Here is a 15,871-nt window from a genome sequence, read left to right as displayed (position 1 = left end):
TACAGGCCATCAAGGACTGGACTCCTCCAATCACCCAGACTCAAGTTCGAGCTTTCTTGGGCCTGACTGGGTACTATAGGAAGTTTGTCAGAAATTATGGGTCCATAGTGACCCCTCTTAATGACCTGACAAGCAAAAAGATGCCAAAGAAAGTTCAGTGGACAGCAAGCTGTCAGAAAGCATTCAATGACCTAAAGCAGGCCATGTGCACAGCACCTATCCTAAAGAGTCCAGATTACTCCAAGCCATTCATTGTCCAAACAGATGCTTCGGAGTTGGGTGTGGGAGCTGTTCTGTCTCAGCTGAATTTTGATGGTAATGATCAGCCTATTGCTTTCATTAGTAGGAGGCTGACCCCCAGAGAGAAAAATTGGTCAGCTATTGAGAGGGAGGCCTTTGCTGTGGTTTGGGCCCTGAAGAAGCTGAGGGCCTACTTGTTTGGCACTCACTTCACCATTCAGACCGACCATAAGCCCCTCTTGTGGCTAAATCAGATGAAGGGTGAAAACCCCAAACTGCTTAGGTGGTCCATTTCCCTACAGGGGATGGATTTTACAGTGGAGCATAGACCTGGTACTGATCACAGCAATGCTGATGGGCTCTCCAGGTATTTCCACTTAGAGCAAGAAGACTCACCTGGTCAAGGTTAGTTTATTGTCCCAAAGTTTGGGGGGGGGTCATGTAGGAGAGTAGGGTCTGCAATCCTATGATCACCCAGATTTTTGCTTTTTGCTGCACTGGTTTACGACTTTCCCTGGCTGTGGGACTGCTAATCAGACCCACAGCCTAGCTGTTCTCTCTATCCAAATTGTACTCAGGTACTGAATTGGCACTGGGCCCTCTCCAAGTCCCTGTACCCAGGGCTGAGGTGCACCCAGAAGTCTCACAGGGGCTGAAGCATGTATTGTGCCACCCCTGGGCTGACTAACTAAACTGACACAACTGGCTGCACTACAGCTGGGGCAAGGTGGTGTACTCACCCTTTGCTTTAGATATAGTATACCTATATCTAACCCTAAAATGGACACACAGATCTCCTATCAGTCACTCCTATGGCAGGCCTTAACAATCCTGAAGGCAGAGTGCTTGGAATCGTGTGAGATGGTGCTCTGGCATGAGCTGAGCCTGTCTGCGGCTTTCGGGATCTATCCCTTAGCCGTTTCCATGATATCGCATACCATATACTCTTAAGTGCATTATAATCCTCGCGGTTATATGCCAACTCTGGTATCGCTTTATCAAAACATGTCGAGTAAGGTGTCATACGAATTGGAATACTAACCCCTCGCCAATTCTGGTGACGGGGTTAGCATTCCACCCTTCTAGAGGGACACGACATGTATGTAACCTCTAACCCCGGTTAAAGTCAAACAGAGCCTCAGCTCCACAAAATGGATGCTGCCACCGAGACACAAGTCTGCCCTCCTGCTGCTGGGAGTCCTCCCAGAGCAGGAGATAAGAACAAAGGGTTTCCTGCCAGGGGCGGTGCCAGCACCGTCCCAGACAGAATTTTGTGTATCCTAGGTAGGCAGGGCTTCAGAGGAAGGTGACTGCAAGTGGCACCCCGGTGCTCACTATGCATAGGCCGGCTGAAACCAGTTCCAGGGGCACTCCAGCCCCTGGCCTGGGGAAAGCCCGCCAAAGGAGAGGGGTGTAACCACCCCCCTCCTGGTCCCACCCATAGGGCAGGACTTAGTCGCGTGCCAGCCCCCTTTTCCCAGATAAAGGTAGGAGCAGGCCCCCTCCCAAATTAGATCATCTTTGGAATCAAGACACGACTTTCTGCGAAAGGACTTCAAGATTTCTTCTTCAAGATTCTCCCTTGTGGCTAAGGAGTAGTCACCCTGCATCCGCAGGCACCATCTTAAGAACACTGCGGTCTGCTGTAAGTCCTTCCTCCGGAATCCGACTGCCCAGCTCGACAAGACCCGGCTTCCCTGGCACCTCCGACCTCTACTCATCTCTACAGCCAAGCTGAGAACCGTGAGTGCGACGAGACCTCAAGGGACCGACTATTGCCAAGACTGCACGACTTCTTCACAGCAAGCCCGCCGAGTAATCTCCTGGCGAGTGCTTTGGGGTCCGAGAAGCCCCGACCCTGAGCAGCTCCAGCACCGAAGATCAGCCCCCCAGCATCTCCACGATCGGCGTGGGGCCCTTCTGCTTTTTGCTGCTCACCGCGTTGTTTGGCTACTAGCCCACTGGCTTGTGGCCTTCTGAACGACGCCCGACGACATCACTGCTGCTGGTCTGGTTGCTCCAGACTGGCTCTTGCTCCCTTCCCGAAGAGGAGCACCCCGGACCCTCCTGGTCCACTCAAGACGCCATTTTGAGTCCACCGCGTGGGCTTGAATTAGCCAAGGCTTTGTTGCCCAATCCTGGGTACTTCGACGCAGACAGCTTCATCCATCGTGGGACAGCTCGCCCCTCCATCCTGGTCGCCGACAACGCCTCCTGGTCCGTGAGATCTGCAGAGCACAGCGTCGCCCACTCACCTAGTCGAGGTGACTACCATCCGGTGCCCTCCTGGTGCCCACTGACTACTGGCTAGTAGTCACGAACTTGGTCCCCTCTGCTTTCAGGTGTCATCCATCTTCAAGATCCAGGCTTGGATCACTTCGAACTCTCTTCACTGGTCGCCTGCCAGCATCTTTCTTCCAGGCTCCTGGTTCATCAACGAGGATTCCCGATGTCTTTTGAGACATATGCAGCTGCAGCCCCTGGGCTAGGTAACTTCGGCATTTCGGTGCCCCAGCATAGCCTCACTATCCAAGGGTCAGGATCCACTTTCGTTTTCTCCCTACCAGGTCGGGTTCGCCCGTGAACACTAACTTTAACTTTACTAGCTATCATAGACTTTGTCCCGCATCCCGCGTGAGAGTGCACACTCTGCACCCGAGTCCCCTGGGCCTCCTAGAAGTAATCTAACGATTCTATAGTCAAGTCCTAGCGATTCCAAAGCCTATTAGTACTGTACTTACCTGCTAGTAATTTCGCATTCCACTTTTAGAGTATATGGTTTTTCGTGCCCCTCGGGCATTTGTATATACTGTGCTAACTTAAGTATTTTCGTAAGAGTTTTGTTGTGTGCCTAGCACCCTGTCCTCATAAAGAGTACAGGGCTGTTGTGATTCTAATAAATACACTGTTTATTTTCATAACACTTGTGTGGTGTCCTTTCACTGGGTGTTCAAGGGGTAATGTGATGGTAAAACAGCTGGCTTAACACGCCCTCTAGAGTCTTAGCCTTAGACTGCTCGTATCCATGCTACTAGGATAGCTGGTCTATAAGGTTGACTTACAACCAATCATCAATAAGGGTTGTTTGGACTGATATATAGTGATCACTAGAATAGTGAACACTGCACATCAGGCCAACTTCTCACAGTAGGGACAGTGGGAATCTCGTTCATCCATTCATGCGGGTCACTAATTAGATGACGAGGCATTTGGCTACCTTAAGAGAGTCATAGTTACTCCCGCCGTTTACCCGCGCTTCATTGAATTTCTTCACTTTGACATTCAGAGCACTGGGCAGAAATCACATCGCGTCAACACCCGCCTCGGGCCTTCGCGATGCTTTGTTTTAATTAAACAGTCGGATTCCCCTGGTCTGCACCAGTTCTAAGTCAGCTGCTAGGCGCCAGCCGAGGCAGAACGCCGGCCCCGCGCCCCCGGGGAGGGGGCACGGGGAGAGGCGACCACCGCAGCTGGGGCGATCCACAGGAAGGGCCCGGCTCGCGTCCAGAGTCGCCGCCGCCCTGGAGGGAAGCGCCTCGTCCAGCCGGGCGCGCGCCCAGCCCCGCTTCGCGCCCCAGCCCGACCGACCCAGCCCTTAGAGCCAATCCTTATCCCGAAGTTACGGATCTGACTTGCCGACTTCCCTTACCTACATTGTTCCAACATGCCAGAGGCTGTTCACCTTGGAGACCTGCTGCGGATATGGGTACGGCCCGGCGCGAGATTTACACCATCTCCCCCGGATTTTCAAAGACCAGCGAGAGCTCACCGGACGCCGCCGGAACCGCGACGCTTTCCAAGGCTCGGGCCCCTCTCTCGGGGCGAACCCATTCCAGGGCGCCCTGCCCTCCACGTTGGCCTGGAGAAGGGAGCCCCCGGACGCCCGGGGGAGGACTGCCCGGTACCCGTGGAGCCCTTCCCGGGTACTTTGCAACGCCGTTGGCCTCCTGGAGATGGGTGCCCCAGATGCCCGGGGGCGGGCTGCCCGGGACCCATGGAGCCCGTCCTGGGCACTTTTACATGCCGTCGGCCTGGAGGTGGGTGCCCTGGACGCCCGGGGGAGGCCTGCCCGGTACCCTTGGAGCCCTTCCCGGGTACTTTGCTAATGCCGTTGGCCTCATGGAGATGGTTGCCCCGGACGCCCGGGGGAGGCCTGCGCGGGACCCATGGAGCCCGTCCTGGGCATTGAGCCATGCCGTTGGCCTGGAGATGGGAGCCCCGGACGCCCGTGGGAGGACTGCCCGGTACCCGTGGATCCCGTCCTGGGCACTTTGACATGCCGTTGGACTGGAGGTGGGAGCCCCGGACGCCCGGGAGCGGGCTGCCCGGGACCCATGGAGCCCGTCCTGGACACTTTGACATGCCGTCGGCCTGGAGGAGGGTGCCCGGGATGCCCGGGGGAGGCCTGTCCGGGACCCGTGGAGCCCTTCCCGGGTACTTTGCCAATGCCGTTGGCCTCATGGAGATGGGTGCCCCGGACGCCCGGGGGAGGACTGCCCGGTACCCGTGGAGCCCTTCCCGGGTACTTTGCAACGCCGTTGGCCTCCTGGAGATGTGTGCCCCGAACGCCCGGGGGGAGGGCTGCCCGGGGCCCGTGGAGCCCGTCCTGGGCACTTTGACATGCCGTCGTCCTGGAGGTGGGAGCCCCGGACGCCCGGGGGAGGGCTGCCCGGGACCCATGGAGCCCTTCCCAGTTACTCTGCCATCCCGTTGGCCTCCTGGAGATGGGTGCCCCGGACGCCCGGGGGAGGTCTGTCCGGGGCCCATGGAGCCCGTCCTGGGCAGTGTGACATGCCGTCGGCCTGGAGGTGGGAGCCCCGGACGCCCGGGGGAAGGCTGCCCAGGACCCGTGGAGCCCTTCCCGGGTACTTTGCCATCCCGTTGGCCTCCTGGAGATGGGTGCCCCGGACGCCCGGGGGAGGTCTGTCCGGGGCCCATGGGGCCCGTCCTGGGTACTTTGCCAATGCCGTTGGCCTCATGGAGATGGGTGCCCCGGACGCCCGGGGGAGGTCTACCCGGGACCCATGGAGCCCTTCCCGGGTACTTTGCCAATGCCGTTGGCCTCATGGAGATGGGAGCCCCGGACGCCCGGGGGAGGTCTGCCCGGGACCCATGGAGCCCGTCCTGGGTACTTTGCCAATGCCGTTGGCCTCATGGAGATGGGTGCCCCGGACGCCCGGGGGAGGTCTGCCCGGGACCCATGGAGCCCGTCCTGGGTACTTTGCCAATGCCGTTGGCCTCATGGAGATTGGTGCCCCGGACGCCCGGGGGAGGTCTGCCCGGGACCCATGGAGCCCGTCCTGGGTACTTTGCCAATGCCGTTGGCCTCATGGAGATGGGTGCCCCAGACGCCCGGGGGAGGTCTGTCCCGGACTCATGGAGCCCGTCCTGGGCACTTTGACATGCCGTCGGCCTGGAGGTGGGAGCCCCGGACGCCCGGGGGAGGGCTGCCCGGGACCCATGGAGCCCGACCCGCGCACTCTGCCATGCCGTCAGCCTGGATGGAGCCCCGGACGCCCTGGGGACGAATGCCCGGGACGCATGGAGCCCGTCCTGGGCACTTTTCTATGCCTACGGCCTGGAGCCCCCAGACACCGAGGGGAGGACCACCGTGAAAACCATGGAGCCCGACCCGGGCACTCTGCCATACCGTCAGCCTGGATGGAGCCCCGGATGCCCGGGGGACGAATGCCCGGGACGCATGGAGCCCGTCCTGGGCACTTTTCCATGCCTTCGGCCTGGAGCCCCCAGACACCCAGGGGAGGACCACCGTGAAAACCATGGAGCCCGAGCCGGGCACTATGCCATACCGTCAGCCTAGATGGAGCCCCGGACGCCCAGGGGACGAATGCCCGGGACGCATGAGGCCGTCCTGGGCACTTTTCCATGCCTTCGGCCTGGAGCCCCCAGACACCCACGGGAGGACCACCATGAAAACCATGGAGCCCGACCTGGGCACTCTGCCATACCGTCAGCCTAGATGGAGCCCCGGACGCCCGGGGGATGAATGCCCGGGACGCATGGAGCCTGTCCTGGGCACTTTTCCATGCCGTCAGCCTGGATGGAGCCCTGGACACCCGGGGGACGACTGCCCAGGAGCCATGGAGCCCGTCCTGGGCAATTTGACATGCAGTTGGCCTGGAGGAGGGAAGCCCCGGGTGGCCTAGGGAGGTGTTGCCCAGGCATAGCCCATCTGGTCCCCATGGCAGAGAACCACCAGCCTCGGAGGGGTGTCCGGGCGTACCCTTCTCCCTAGTAATCCGGAGGAAAATTACCCCCTTTTCTTGTAATCTGTGCACGCGAGGTGACAGAGGGGACCCAAGGCGCGAATGTACCCGACCTCCTGGAGCCCTCGCTGGGATCCGGGCCGCGAATGGCACCTCATTGGGACTTCCAGGGAAGTTCGGCCATCTGGTCACCCCATAGGAAAGCGTTGCGGGCGACCAGATGCCCGAGGGGATCCGGGCGACCAGATGGCTGAGGGAATCTGGGCGATCAGATGGCTGGACACGGAAGTGAAGCCGCCTGGACTCTCCCGACCCTGTCCCCGTCCCCGTCCCCATCCCGGGACGAATGCCCGGGACGCATGGAGCCCGTCCTGGGCACTTTTCCATGCCTTCGGCGTGGAGCCCCCAGACACCCAGGGGAGGACCACCGTGAAAACCATGGAGCCCGACCCGGGCACTCTGCCATACCGTCAGCCTGGATGGAGCCCCGGACGCCCGGGGGACGAATGCCCGGGACGCATGGAGCCCGTCCTGGGCACTTTTCCATGCCTTCGGCCTGGAGCCCCCAGACACCCAGGGGAGGACCACCGTGAAAACCATGGAGCCCGACCCGGGCACTATGCCATACCGTCAGCCTAGATGGAGCCCCAGACGCCCAGGGGACGAATGCCCGGGACGCATGGAGCCTGTCCTGGGCACTTTTCCATGCCGTCAGCCTGGATGGAGCCCTGGACGCCCGGTGGACGACTGCCCAGGAGCCATGGAGCCCGTCCTGGGCAATTTGACATGCAGTTGGCCTGGAGGAAGGAAGCCCCGGGTGGCCTAGGGAGGTGTTGCCCAGGCATAGCCCATCTGGTCCCCATGGCAGAGAACCACCAGCCTCGGAGGGGTGTTCGGGCGTACCCTTCTCCCTAGTAATCCGGAGGAAAATGACCCCCTTTTCTTGTAATCTGTGCACGCGAGGTGACAGAGGGGACCCAAGGCGCGAATGTACCCGACCTCCTGGAGCCCTCGCTGGGATCCGGGCGGCGAATGGCACCTCATCGGGACTTCCAGGGAAGTTCGGCCATCTGGTCGCCCCATAGGAAAGCGTTGCGGGCGACCAGATGCCCGAGGGGATCCGGGCGACCAGATGGCCGAGGGAATCTGGGCGATCAGATGGCTGGACACGGAAGTGAAGCCGCCTGGACTCTCCCGACCCTGTCACTGTCCCCGTCCCCGTCCCGGGACGAATGCCCGGGACGCATGGAGCCCGTCCTGGGCACTTTTCCATGCCTTCGGCCTGGAGCCCCCAGACACCCAGGGGAGGACCACCGTGAAAACCATGGAGCCCGACCCGGGCACTCTGCCATACCGTCAGCCTGGATGGAGCCCCGGACGCCCGGGGGACGAATGCCCGGGACGCATGGAGCCCGTCCTGGGCACTTTTCCATGCCTTCGGCCTGGAGCCCCCAGACACCCAGGGGAGGACCACCGTGAAAACCATGGAGCCCGACCCGGGCACTATGCCATACCGTCAGCCTAGATGGAGCCCCGGACGCCCAGGGGACGAATGCCCGGGACGCATGGAGCCCGTCCTGGGCACTTTTCCATGCCTTCGGCCTGGAGCCCCCAGACACCCAGGGGAGGACCACCATGAAAACCATGGAGCCCGACCTGGGCACTCTGCCATACCGTCAGCCTAGATGGAGCCCCGGACGCCCGGGGGATGAATGCCCAGGACGCATGGAGCCTGTCCTGGGCACTTTTCCATGCCGTCAGCCTGGATGGAGCCCTGGACGCCCGGGGGACAACTGCCCAGGAGCCATGGAGCCCGTCCTGGGCAATTTGACATGCAGTTGGCCTGGAGGAAGGAAGCCCCGGGTGGCCTAGGGAGGTGTTGCCCAGGCATAGCCCATCTGGTCCCCATGGCAGTGAACCACCAGCCTCGGAGGGGTGTCCGGGCGTACCCTTCTCCCTAGTAATCCGGAGGAAAATTACCCCCTTTTCTTGTAATCTGTGCACGCGAGGTGACAGAGGGGACCCAAGGCGCGAATGTACCCGACCTCCTGGAGCCCTCGCTGGGATCCGGGCGGCGAATGGCACCTCATCGGGACTTCCAGGGAAGTTTGGCCACCTGGTCGCCCCATAGGAAAGCGTTGCGGGCGACCAGATGCCCGAGGGGATCCGGGCGACCAGATGGCCGAGGGAATCTGGGCGATCAGATGGCTGGACACTGAAGTGAAGCCGCCTGGACTCTCCCAACCCTGTCCCCGTCCCCGTCCCGGGACGAATGCCCAGGACGCATGGAGCCCGTCCTGGGCACTTTTCCATGCCTTCGGCCTGGAGCCCCCAGACACCCAGGGGAGGACCACCGTGAAAAACATGGAGCCCGACCCGGGCACTCTGCCATACCGTCAGCCTGGATGGAGCCCCAGACGCCCGGGGGACGAATGCCCGGGACGCATGGAGCCCGTCCTGGGCACTTTTCCATGCCTTCGGCCTGGAGCCCCCAGACACCCAGGGGAGGACCACCGTGAAAACCATGGAGCCGGACCCGGGCACTATGCCATACCGTCAGCCTAGATGGAGCCCCGGACGCCCAGGGGACGAATGCCCGGGACGCATGGAGCCCGTCCTGGGCACTTTTCCATGCCTTCGGCCTGGAGCCCCCAGACACCCAGGGGAGGACCACCATGAAAACCATGGAGCCCGACTTGGGCACTCTGCCATACCGTCAGCCTAGATGGAGCCCCGGACGCCCGGGGGATGAATGCCCGGGATGCATGGAGCCTGTCCTGGGCACTTTTCCATGCCGTCAGCCTGGATGGAGCCCTGGACACCCGGGGGACGACTGCCCAGGAGCCATGGAGCCCGTCCTGGGCAATTTGACATGCAGTTGGCCTGGAGGAAGGAAGCCCCGGATGGCCTAGGGAGGTGTTGCCCAGGCATAGCCCATCTGGTCCCCATTGCAGAGAACCACCACCCTCGGAGGGGTGTCCGGGCGTACCCTTCTCCCTAGTAATCCGGAGCAAAATGACCCCCTTTTCTTGTAATCTGTGCACGCGAGGTGACAGAGGGGACCCAAGGCGTGAAAGAACCCGACCTCATGGAGCCCTAGCTGGGATCCGGGAGGCGAATGGCACCTCATCGGGACTTCCAGGGAAGTTCGGCCATCTGGTCGCCCCATAGGAAAGCGTTGCGGACGACCAGATGGCCGAGGGGATCTGGGCTACCAGATGGCCGGGCACGAAAGTGAAGCCGCCTGGACTCTCCCCACCCCGTCCCCGTCCCGGGACGAATGCACAGGACGCATGGAGCCCGCCCTTGGCACTTTTCCATGCCGTCGGCCTGGAGCGCCCCGACACCCAGGGGAGGACCACACTGGAAACCATGGAGCCCGACCCGGGCCCTCTGCCATGCTGTCAGCCTGGATGGAGCCCCGGACGCCCGGGGGACGAAGGCCCGGGATGCATGGAGCCCGTCCCGGGCACTCTGCAATGCCGCCGGCCTGGATGGAGCCCCAGACGCCCGGGGGACGAATGCCCGGGACGCATGGAGCACGTCCCGGGCACTCTGCCATGCCGTCGGCCTGGATGGAGCCCCGGACGCCCGGGGGACGACTGCCCAAGAGCCATGGAGCCCATCCCGGGCACTCTGCCATGCCGTCCCGACAAAATCGTACGGACTCCTAACCTTCCGACACGGATCGGTATCGAGCCCTTTCTGACCCAGCAGATTTCAGGTTGACTTGCTATATACTTTACGTACGATTTTATGGGGGCCGATTCCGATCCGGTACGTAAAAGCACATCCGACCGACATGTCGGACAACCACGTACACCCAGGGGATAGGACTGCCCGGGTCACTTGGACCCCGTCCTGGGCACTCTGATCTGCCGCCGGCGCCGGGGATCGAACCGTGATCACCAGATGGGGATATCCCAGAAATCTGGCATGGATACGGCCCGCCAGGATAGGTTTGGACACCCCCGCACTATACGATCACGGCGAGCTACTTGGGCTCAACAACATACAGTGACTTGGAGAATTTATAATTCGGAACATTCAGGGAACTCCTGTGATAGGCTGAATGTGTTCATTGCTTCCTCATTCCTTATACAAAGGCTTTGTCTCCTCAGTGGTTAATAGGCTGAAACCGTTTCCTGGCCGCCTGCTTGTGAACTGCCAGAAGTCAAAGATCACACATACACTTGTGGGCCTGTGATGGGACACCAATGCAGAGAAACACACCTGGCGCAGATCTTCTATTCTGTCTATTAGACCTGCATCTCCCCTGTACCTCCTCAAGCCATCTGTATGTGAAGCAAGAAAAAGTTAAGGAGCGGTCCATCTACACTTTTATAGGGAGGATGCTGCCGTGAGCTCCTCCCAGCTAATCACACAAACAGCAGTAAAGCAAGATAACTACACAGTTAGGGGGGACTGCATGGTTAGGTTTTTGAGGAATTATTGAAACTGACCTCAGTGACCCATGATCAGAGCTGTGGCTAATGACTGCGTGCCCAATTATGATGAAGCAAGCACCATGGCTCGTAGGGGCCCCACAGCACGCTTTTCTTAGCTCATTGAAGTAAAGTATAAACCTCTGCCATGTATGAGTGGTAAAGGCTTGTTAATTTGGTTGCTTTTCCAATTCACGTTTGACAACAAGATGAAGGAACATTGGGGCATCAGAAGCTTTGGAAAGTAGCCACCAACCTCAGAGAAAGAGAGAAAGAGGGAAAAGGCAGTGTGAGGTGTGGAGAAAACAGCAGCAGGTACAAGGAGCTCAAATGAGATTAATGGCGCCTAAATAGAGCACGTAAAGGAACAGTTACAAATCTAAGAAAAGGGAAACAAAGACTAGGAAAAAAACACGGAAAGAGCCTGTAGATAAAATTCTCTTCCTGGGACAGCAGGCTAAGAGAAATTACACAGGGAGCAGTTAAGCTTGTAACACGGGGAGAATAGAAAAGAAAATGCAGTTTTATGAAGTGTGTTTGCCTAATCCAGCAAGCACTTTTGTTTTATTTTTCTATTTGCTTCTTTTATTGGTAAAGTAAGTTTCAAGTGCATGAATGGTATGACTGAGAGAGCCAGGGTATAATAATTTGAAGTGTTTGCACCAGCGCTAATGTAGGACGAGAGTTATAGCAAAGATATGAAAGGGGTAGCGATAATAAATATGTGAAAGGGCAATAGTGACACCAAAATAAGCCACCTATTTATAAAACTGACATGGAAGAAATTCTAAAGGTTAACTTCTGAAATTGTAGCCGATGTTAAAATATTTCTCGTTGTTGGCAGGATTCGAACCTGCGCGGGGAGACCCCAATGGATTTCTAGTCTATCGCCTTAACCACTCGGCCACAACTACTGACTGTAAGGTTTGTGCAAATAATCTGTTTGAACGTTTTCAAGGTGTCCCTCAGCAAATTCCTGATATTCTGCAATGCACTTTTTAAAAATAATGGTTTTTTCAGCAGGCACGTACTCTCCTAAAAACAAAAATTGCATGAGTATATCTCTAGTTTGGAAAAGGATAGGCTTTCATGCATACTCTCATGTGGCACTCAAGTTTTTGGGACCCTATTGCACTCTGTTTTCGTGCTGCTTTTAGTCTATGGCCCATATAACAGAAGTCTACCATCTTTGAGTATTTGAGGCTCCTTTGTAAGTGCTTTATCTTTTTTACTTGAAGAGCTATTTAATAAAGGGGTCAGGGAAAGATTGCATTTATGGAAGATAAAAGAAGGCACACTTGTCCCACCAAATGCCGTAGAGAAACCTGATGTTTTACTCATGTTATCCTTAGTTTGTTTTTGTTAGACCTTGCATTCTTAAGGTGGCCTCAACCCTACCTTATTGCTTTTCACCTACGCATTTTGCTGTATCTTTTTGTTGGCCTTAGGACTCTGATCACTTTATCGCTACTAATCAGTGCTGAAGTGCACGTGCTTCTTCCCTAATCATGTGTGTAATTGGAGTATACCTGACTGACAGATTTAATTGACTTGAAAGCCCCTTGTAAAGTGGTATACCATATACCCAGGGACTGATTGTGCTGCCCAAAGAAGTAGCATTTCAAACCTGTCTCAAGCCTGCTACTGCAGTGCCTGTGCTGCAGTGTACTGCCACTTCGACTTGCCATATAAAACTACTTGCCAAGCCTTAAACTCCAATTTTATTACACATAATTAACCCCTAAGGTAGGCCCTAGGTAGTCCTAGGGGCATCATGCTATGTAAGTAAAAGGTAAGACATGTACTGTGGTAGTTTGCATGTCCTGGTAGTACCAAACAGTCTATTACATTTTTCACTACAGTGAGGTCTGCCCCTCTCATAGGTTAGCATTGGGTATTCCCTTATACTTTTTGGGGGGTAATTCCATATCAGAGAGGAGAAGCTTTATTTATTTATTGATAAATCCTATTTACTGTTGAGGTTGGATTTAACTTTACTATTTTATAAATGCCATTTTTAGAGAGTGAGCATTGCTCTGCACTTACTGCTCTATTTGCCTGAAAACCTGTCTCCAATTTACGTCTGGATTGGGCTGCGAGACAGCTACATTTGTGCATTCCCTCTAGACAGCCACAACACAGGTCACTCAACTGCAACTGCATTCTGATTGGCATGGGGAGAGCTCCATTCCCCCCTCCGCAAATAGGTTCAAGAACGATAATTTATGTCAGTAGGTACAATATAGCTACATCTTATAATCATGTGTGTTTAAATAATTTGTCGTTAGATCGTTTAAATATTTTAAAGGATCTGTTTTTAATAGTCATTTTACAAAAACAACTGGTACATTTGGTAATTCTGTAAAAGAAAAACCCAACTGCTGTGACATTGCCAACCACAATGCCGTGACTCGGAGTCGAACCGAGGTTGCTGCGGCCACAACGCAGAGTACTAACCACTATACGATCACGGCGAGCTACTTGGGCTCAATAGTATACAGTGACATGGAGAATTTATAATTCGGAACACTCAGGGAACTCCTGTGATAGGCTGAATGTGTTCATTGCTTCCTCATTCCTTATACAAAGGCTTTTTATCTCCTCAGTGGTTGATAGGCTGAAACCGTTTCCTGGCCGCCTGCTTGTGAACTGCCAGAAGTCAAAGATCACACATACACTTGTGGGCCTGAGATGGGACACCAATGCAAAGAAACACACCTGGCGCAGATCTTCTATTCTGTCTATTAGACCTGCATCTCCCCTGTACCTCCTCAAGCCATCTGTATGTGAAGCAAGAAAAAGTTAAGGAGCGGTCCATCTACACTTTTAAAGGGAGGATGCTGCCGTGAGCTCCTCCCAGCTAATCACACAAACAGCAGTAAAGCAAGATAACTACACAGTTAGGGGGGACTGCATGGTTAGGTTTTTGAGGAATTATTGAAACTGACCTCAGTGACCCATGATCAGAGCTGTGGCTAATGACTGCGTGCCTAATTATGATGAAGCAAGCACCATGGCTCGTAGGGGCCCCACAACACGCTTTTCTTAGCTCATTGAATTAAAGTATAAACCTCTGCCATGTATGAGTGGTAAAGGCTTGTTAATTTGGTTGCTTTTCCAATTCACGTCTGACAACAAGATGAAGGAACATTGGGGCATCAGAAGCTTTGGAAAGTAGCCACCAACCTCGGAGAAAGAGAGAAAGAGGGAAAAGGCAGTATGAGGTGCGGAGAAAACAGCAGCAGGTACAAGGAGCTCAAATGAGATTAATGGCGCCTAAATAGAGCACGTAAAGAAACAGTTACAAATCTAAGAAAAGGGAAACAAAGACTAGGAAAAACCCCCAGAAAGAGCCTGTAGATAAAATTCTCTTCCTGGGACAGCAGGCTAAGAGAAATTACACAGGGAGCAGTTAAGCTTGTAACACGGGGAGAATAGAAAAGAAAATGCAGTTTTATGAAGTGTGTTTGCCTAATCCAGCAAGCACTTTTTTTTTATTTTTCCATTTGCTTCCTTTATTGGTAAAGTAAGTTTTAAGTGCATGAATGGTATGACTGAGAGAGCCAGGGTATGATAATTTGAAGTGTTTGCACCAGCGCTAATGTAGGACGAGAGTTATAGCAAAGATATGAAAGGGGTAGCGATAATAAATATGTGAAAGGGCAAAAGTGACACCAAAATAAGCCACCTATTTATAAAACTGACATGGAAGAAATTCTAAAGGTTAACTTCTGAAATTGTAGCCGATGTTAAAATATTTCTCGTTGTTGGCAGGATTCGAACCTGCGCGGGGAGACCCCAATGGATTTCTAGTCCATCGCCTTAACCACTCAGCCACAACTACTTACTGTAAGTTTTGTGCAAATAATCTGTATGAACGTTTTCAAGGTGTCCCACAGCAAATTCCTGATATTCTGCAATGCACTTTTTAAAAATAATGGTTTTTTCAGCAGGCACGTTCTCTCCTAAAAACAAAAATTGCATGAGTATATCTCTAGTTTGGAAAAGGATAGGCTTTCATGCATACTCGCATGTGGCACTCAAGTTTTTGGGACCCTATTGCACTCTGTTTTAGTGCTGCTTTTAGTCTATGGCCCATATAACAGAAGTCTACCATCTTTGAGTATTTGAGGCTCCTTTGTAAGTGCTTTATCTTTTTTACTTGAAGAGCTATATAATAAAGGGGTCCGGGAAAGATTGCATTTATGGAAGATAAAAGAAGGCACACTTGTCTAACCAAGCGCCGTAGAGAAACCTGATGTTTTACTCATGCTATCCTTAGTTCATTTTTGTTAGACCTTGCATTCTTAAGGTCTCAACCCTACCTTATTGCTTTTCACCTACGCATTTTGCTGTATCTTTCTGTTGGCCTTAGGACTTTGATCACTTTATCACTACTAATCAGTGCTGAAGTGCACGTGCTTCTTCCCTAATCATGTGTGTAATTGGAGTATACCTGACTGACAGATTTAATTTACTTTAAAGCCCCTTGTAAAGAGATATACCATATACCCAGGGACTGATTGTGCCGCCCAAAGAAGTAGCATTTCAAACCTGTCTCAAGCCTGCTACTGCAGTGCCTGTGCTGCAGTGTACTGCCACTTCGACTTGCCATTTAAAACTACTTGCCAAGCCTTAAACTCCAATTTTATTACATATAATTAACCCCTAAGGTAGGCCCTAGATAGACCTAGGGGCATCATGCTATGTAAGTAAAAGGTAAGACATGTACTGTGGTAGTTTGCATGTCCTGGTAGTACCAAACAGTCTATTACATTTTTCACTACTGTGAGGTCTGCCCCTCTCATAGGTTAGCATTGGGTATTCCCTTATATTTTTGGGGGGTAATTCCATATCAGAGAGGAGATGCTTTATTTATTTATTGATAAATCCTATTTACTGGTGAGGTTGGATTTAACTTTACTATTTTATAAATGCCATTTTTAGAGAGTGAGCATT

General features: G+C 54.5%; 3 non-coding genes across 3 annotated transcripts; all 3 read right to left on the bottom strand.

The window, feature by feature from the left end:
- Window positions 1–11,744: 11,744 nt before the first annotated feature.
- On the bottom strand, window positions 11,745–11,826 carry TRNAS-AGA (transfer RNA serine (anticodon AGA)). Its single transcript has one exon. It is a non-coding gene; the product is annotated as a tRNA-Ser (tRNA).
- A 1,488-nt stretch (window positions 11,827–13,314) lies between these two features.
- Window positions 13,315–13,386, bottom strand: TRNAH-GUG (transfer RNA histidin (anticodon GUG)). The gene has a single exon. It is a non-coding gene; the product is annotated as a tRNA-His (tRNA).
- Window positions 13,387–14,674: 1,288 nt separating this feature from the next.
- Window positions 14,675–14,756, bottom strand: TRNAS-AGA (transfer RNA serine (anticodon AGA)). Its single transcript has one exon. It is a non-coding gene; the product is annotated as a tRNA-Ser (tRNA).
- Window positions 14,757–15,871: the final 1,115 nt, after the last annotated feature.

Source organism: Lissotriton helveticus, chromosome 12 (genome assembly GCF_964261635.1).
Source record: "Lissotriton helveticus chromosome 12, aLisHel1.1, whole genome shotgun sequence".
Taxonomy (NCBI): Eukaryota; Metazoa; Chordata; class Amphibia; order Caudata; family Salamandridae; genus Lissotriton; species Lissotriton helveticus.
Note: the sequence above shows the minus strand (reverse complement) of the source record. Positions and strands in the feature narration are given on the sequence as shown.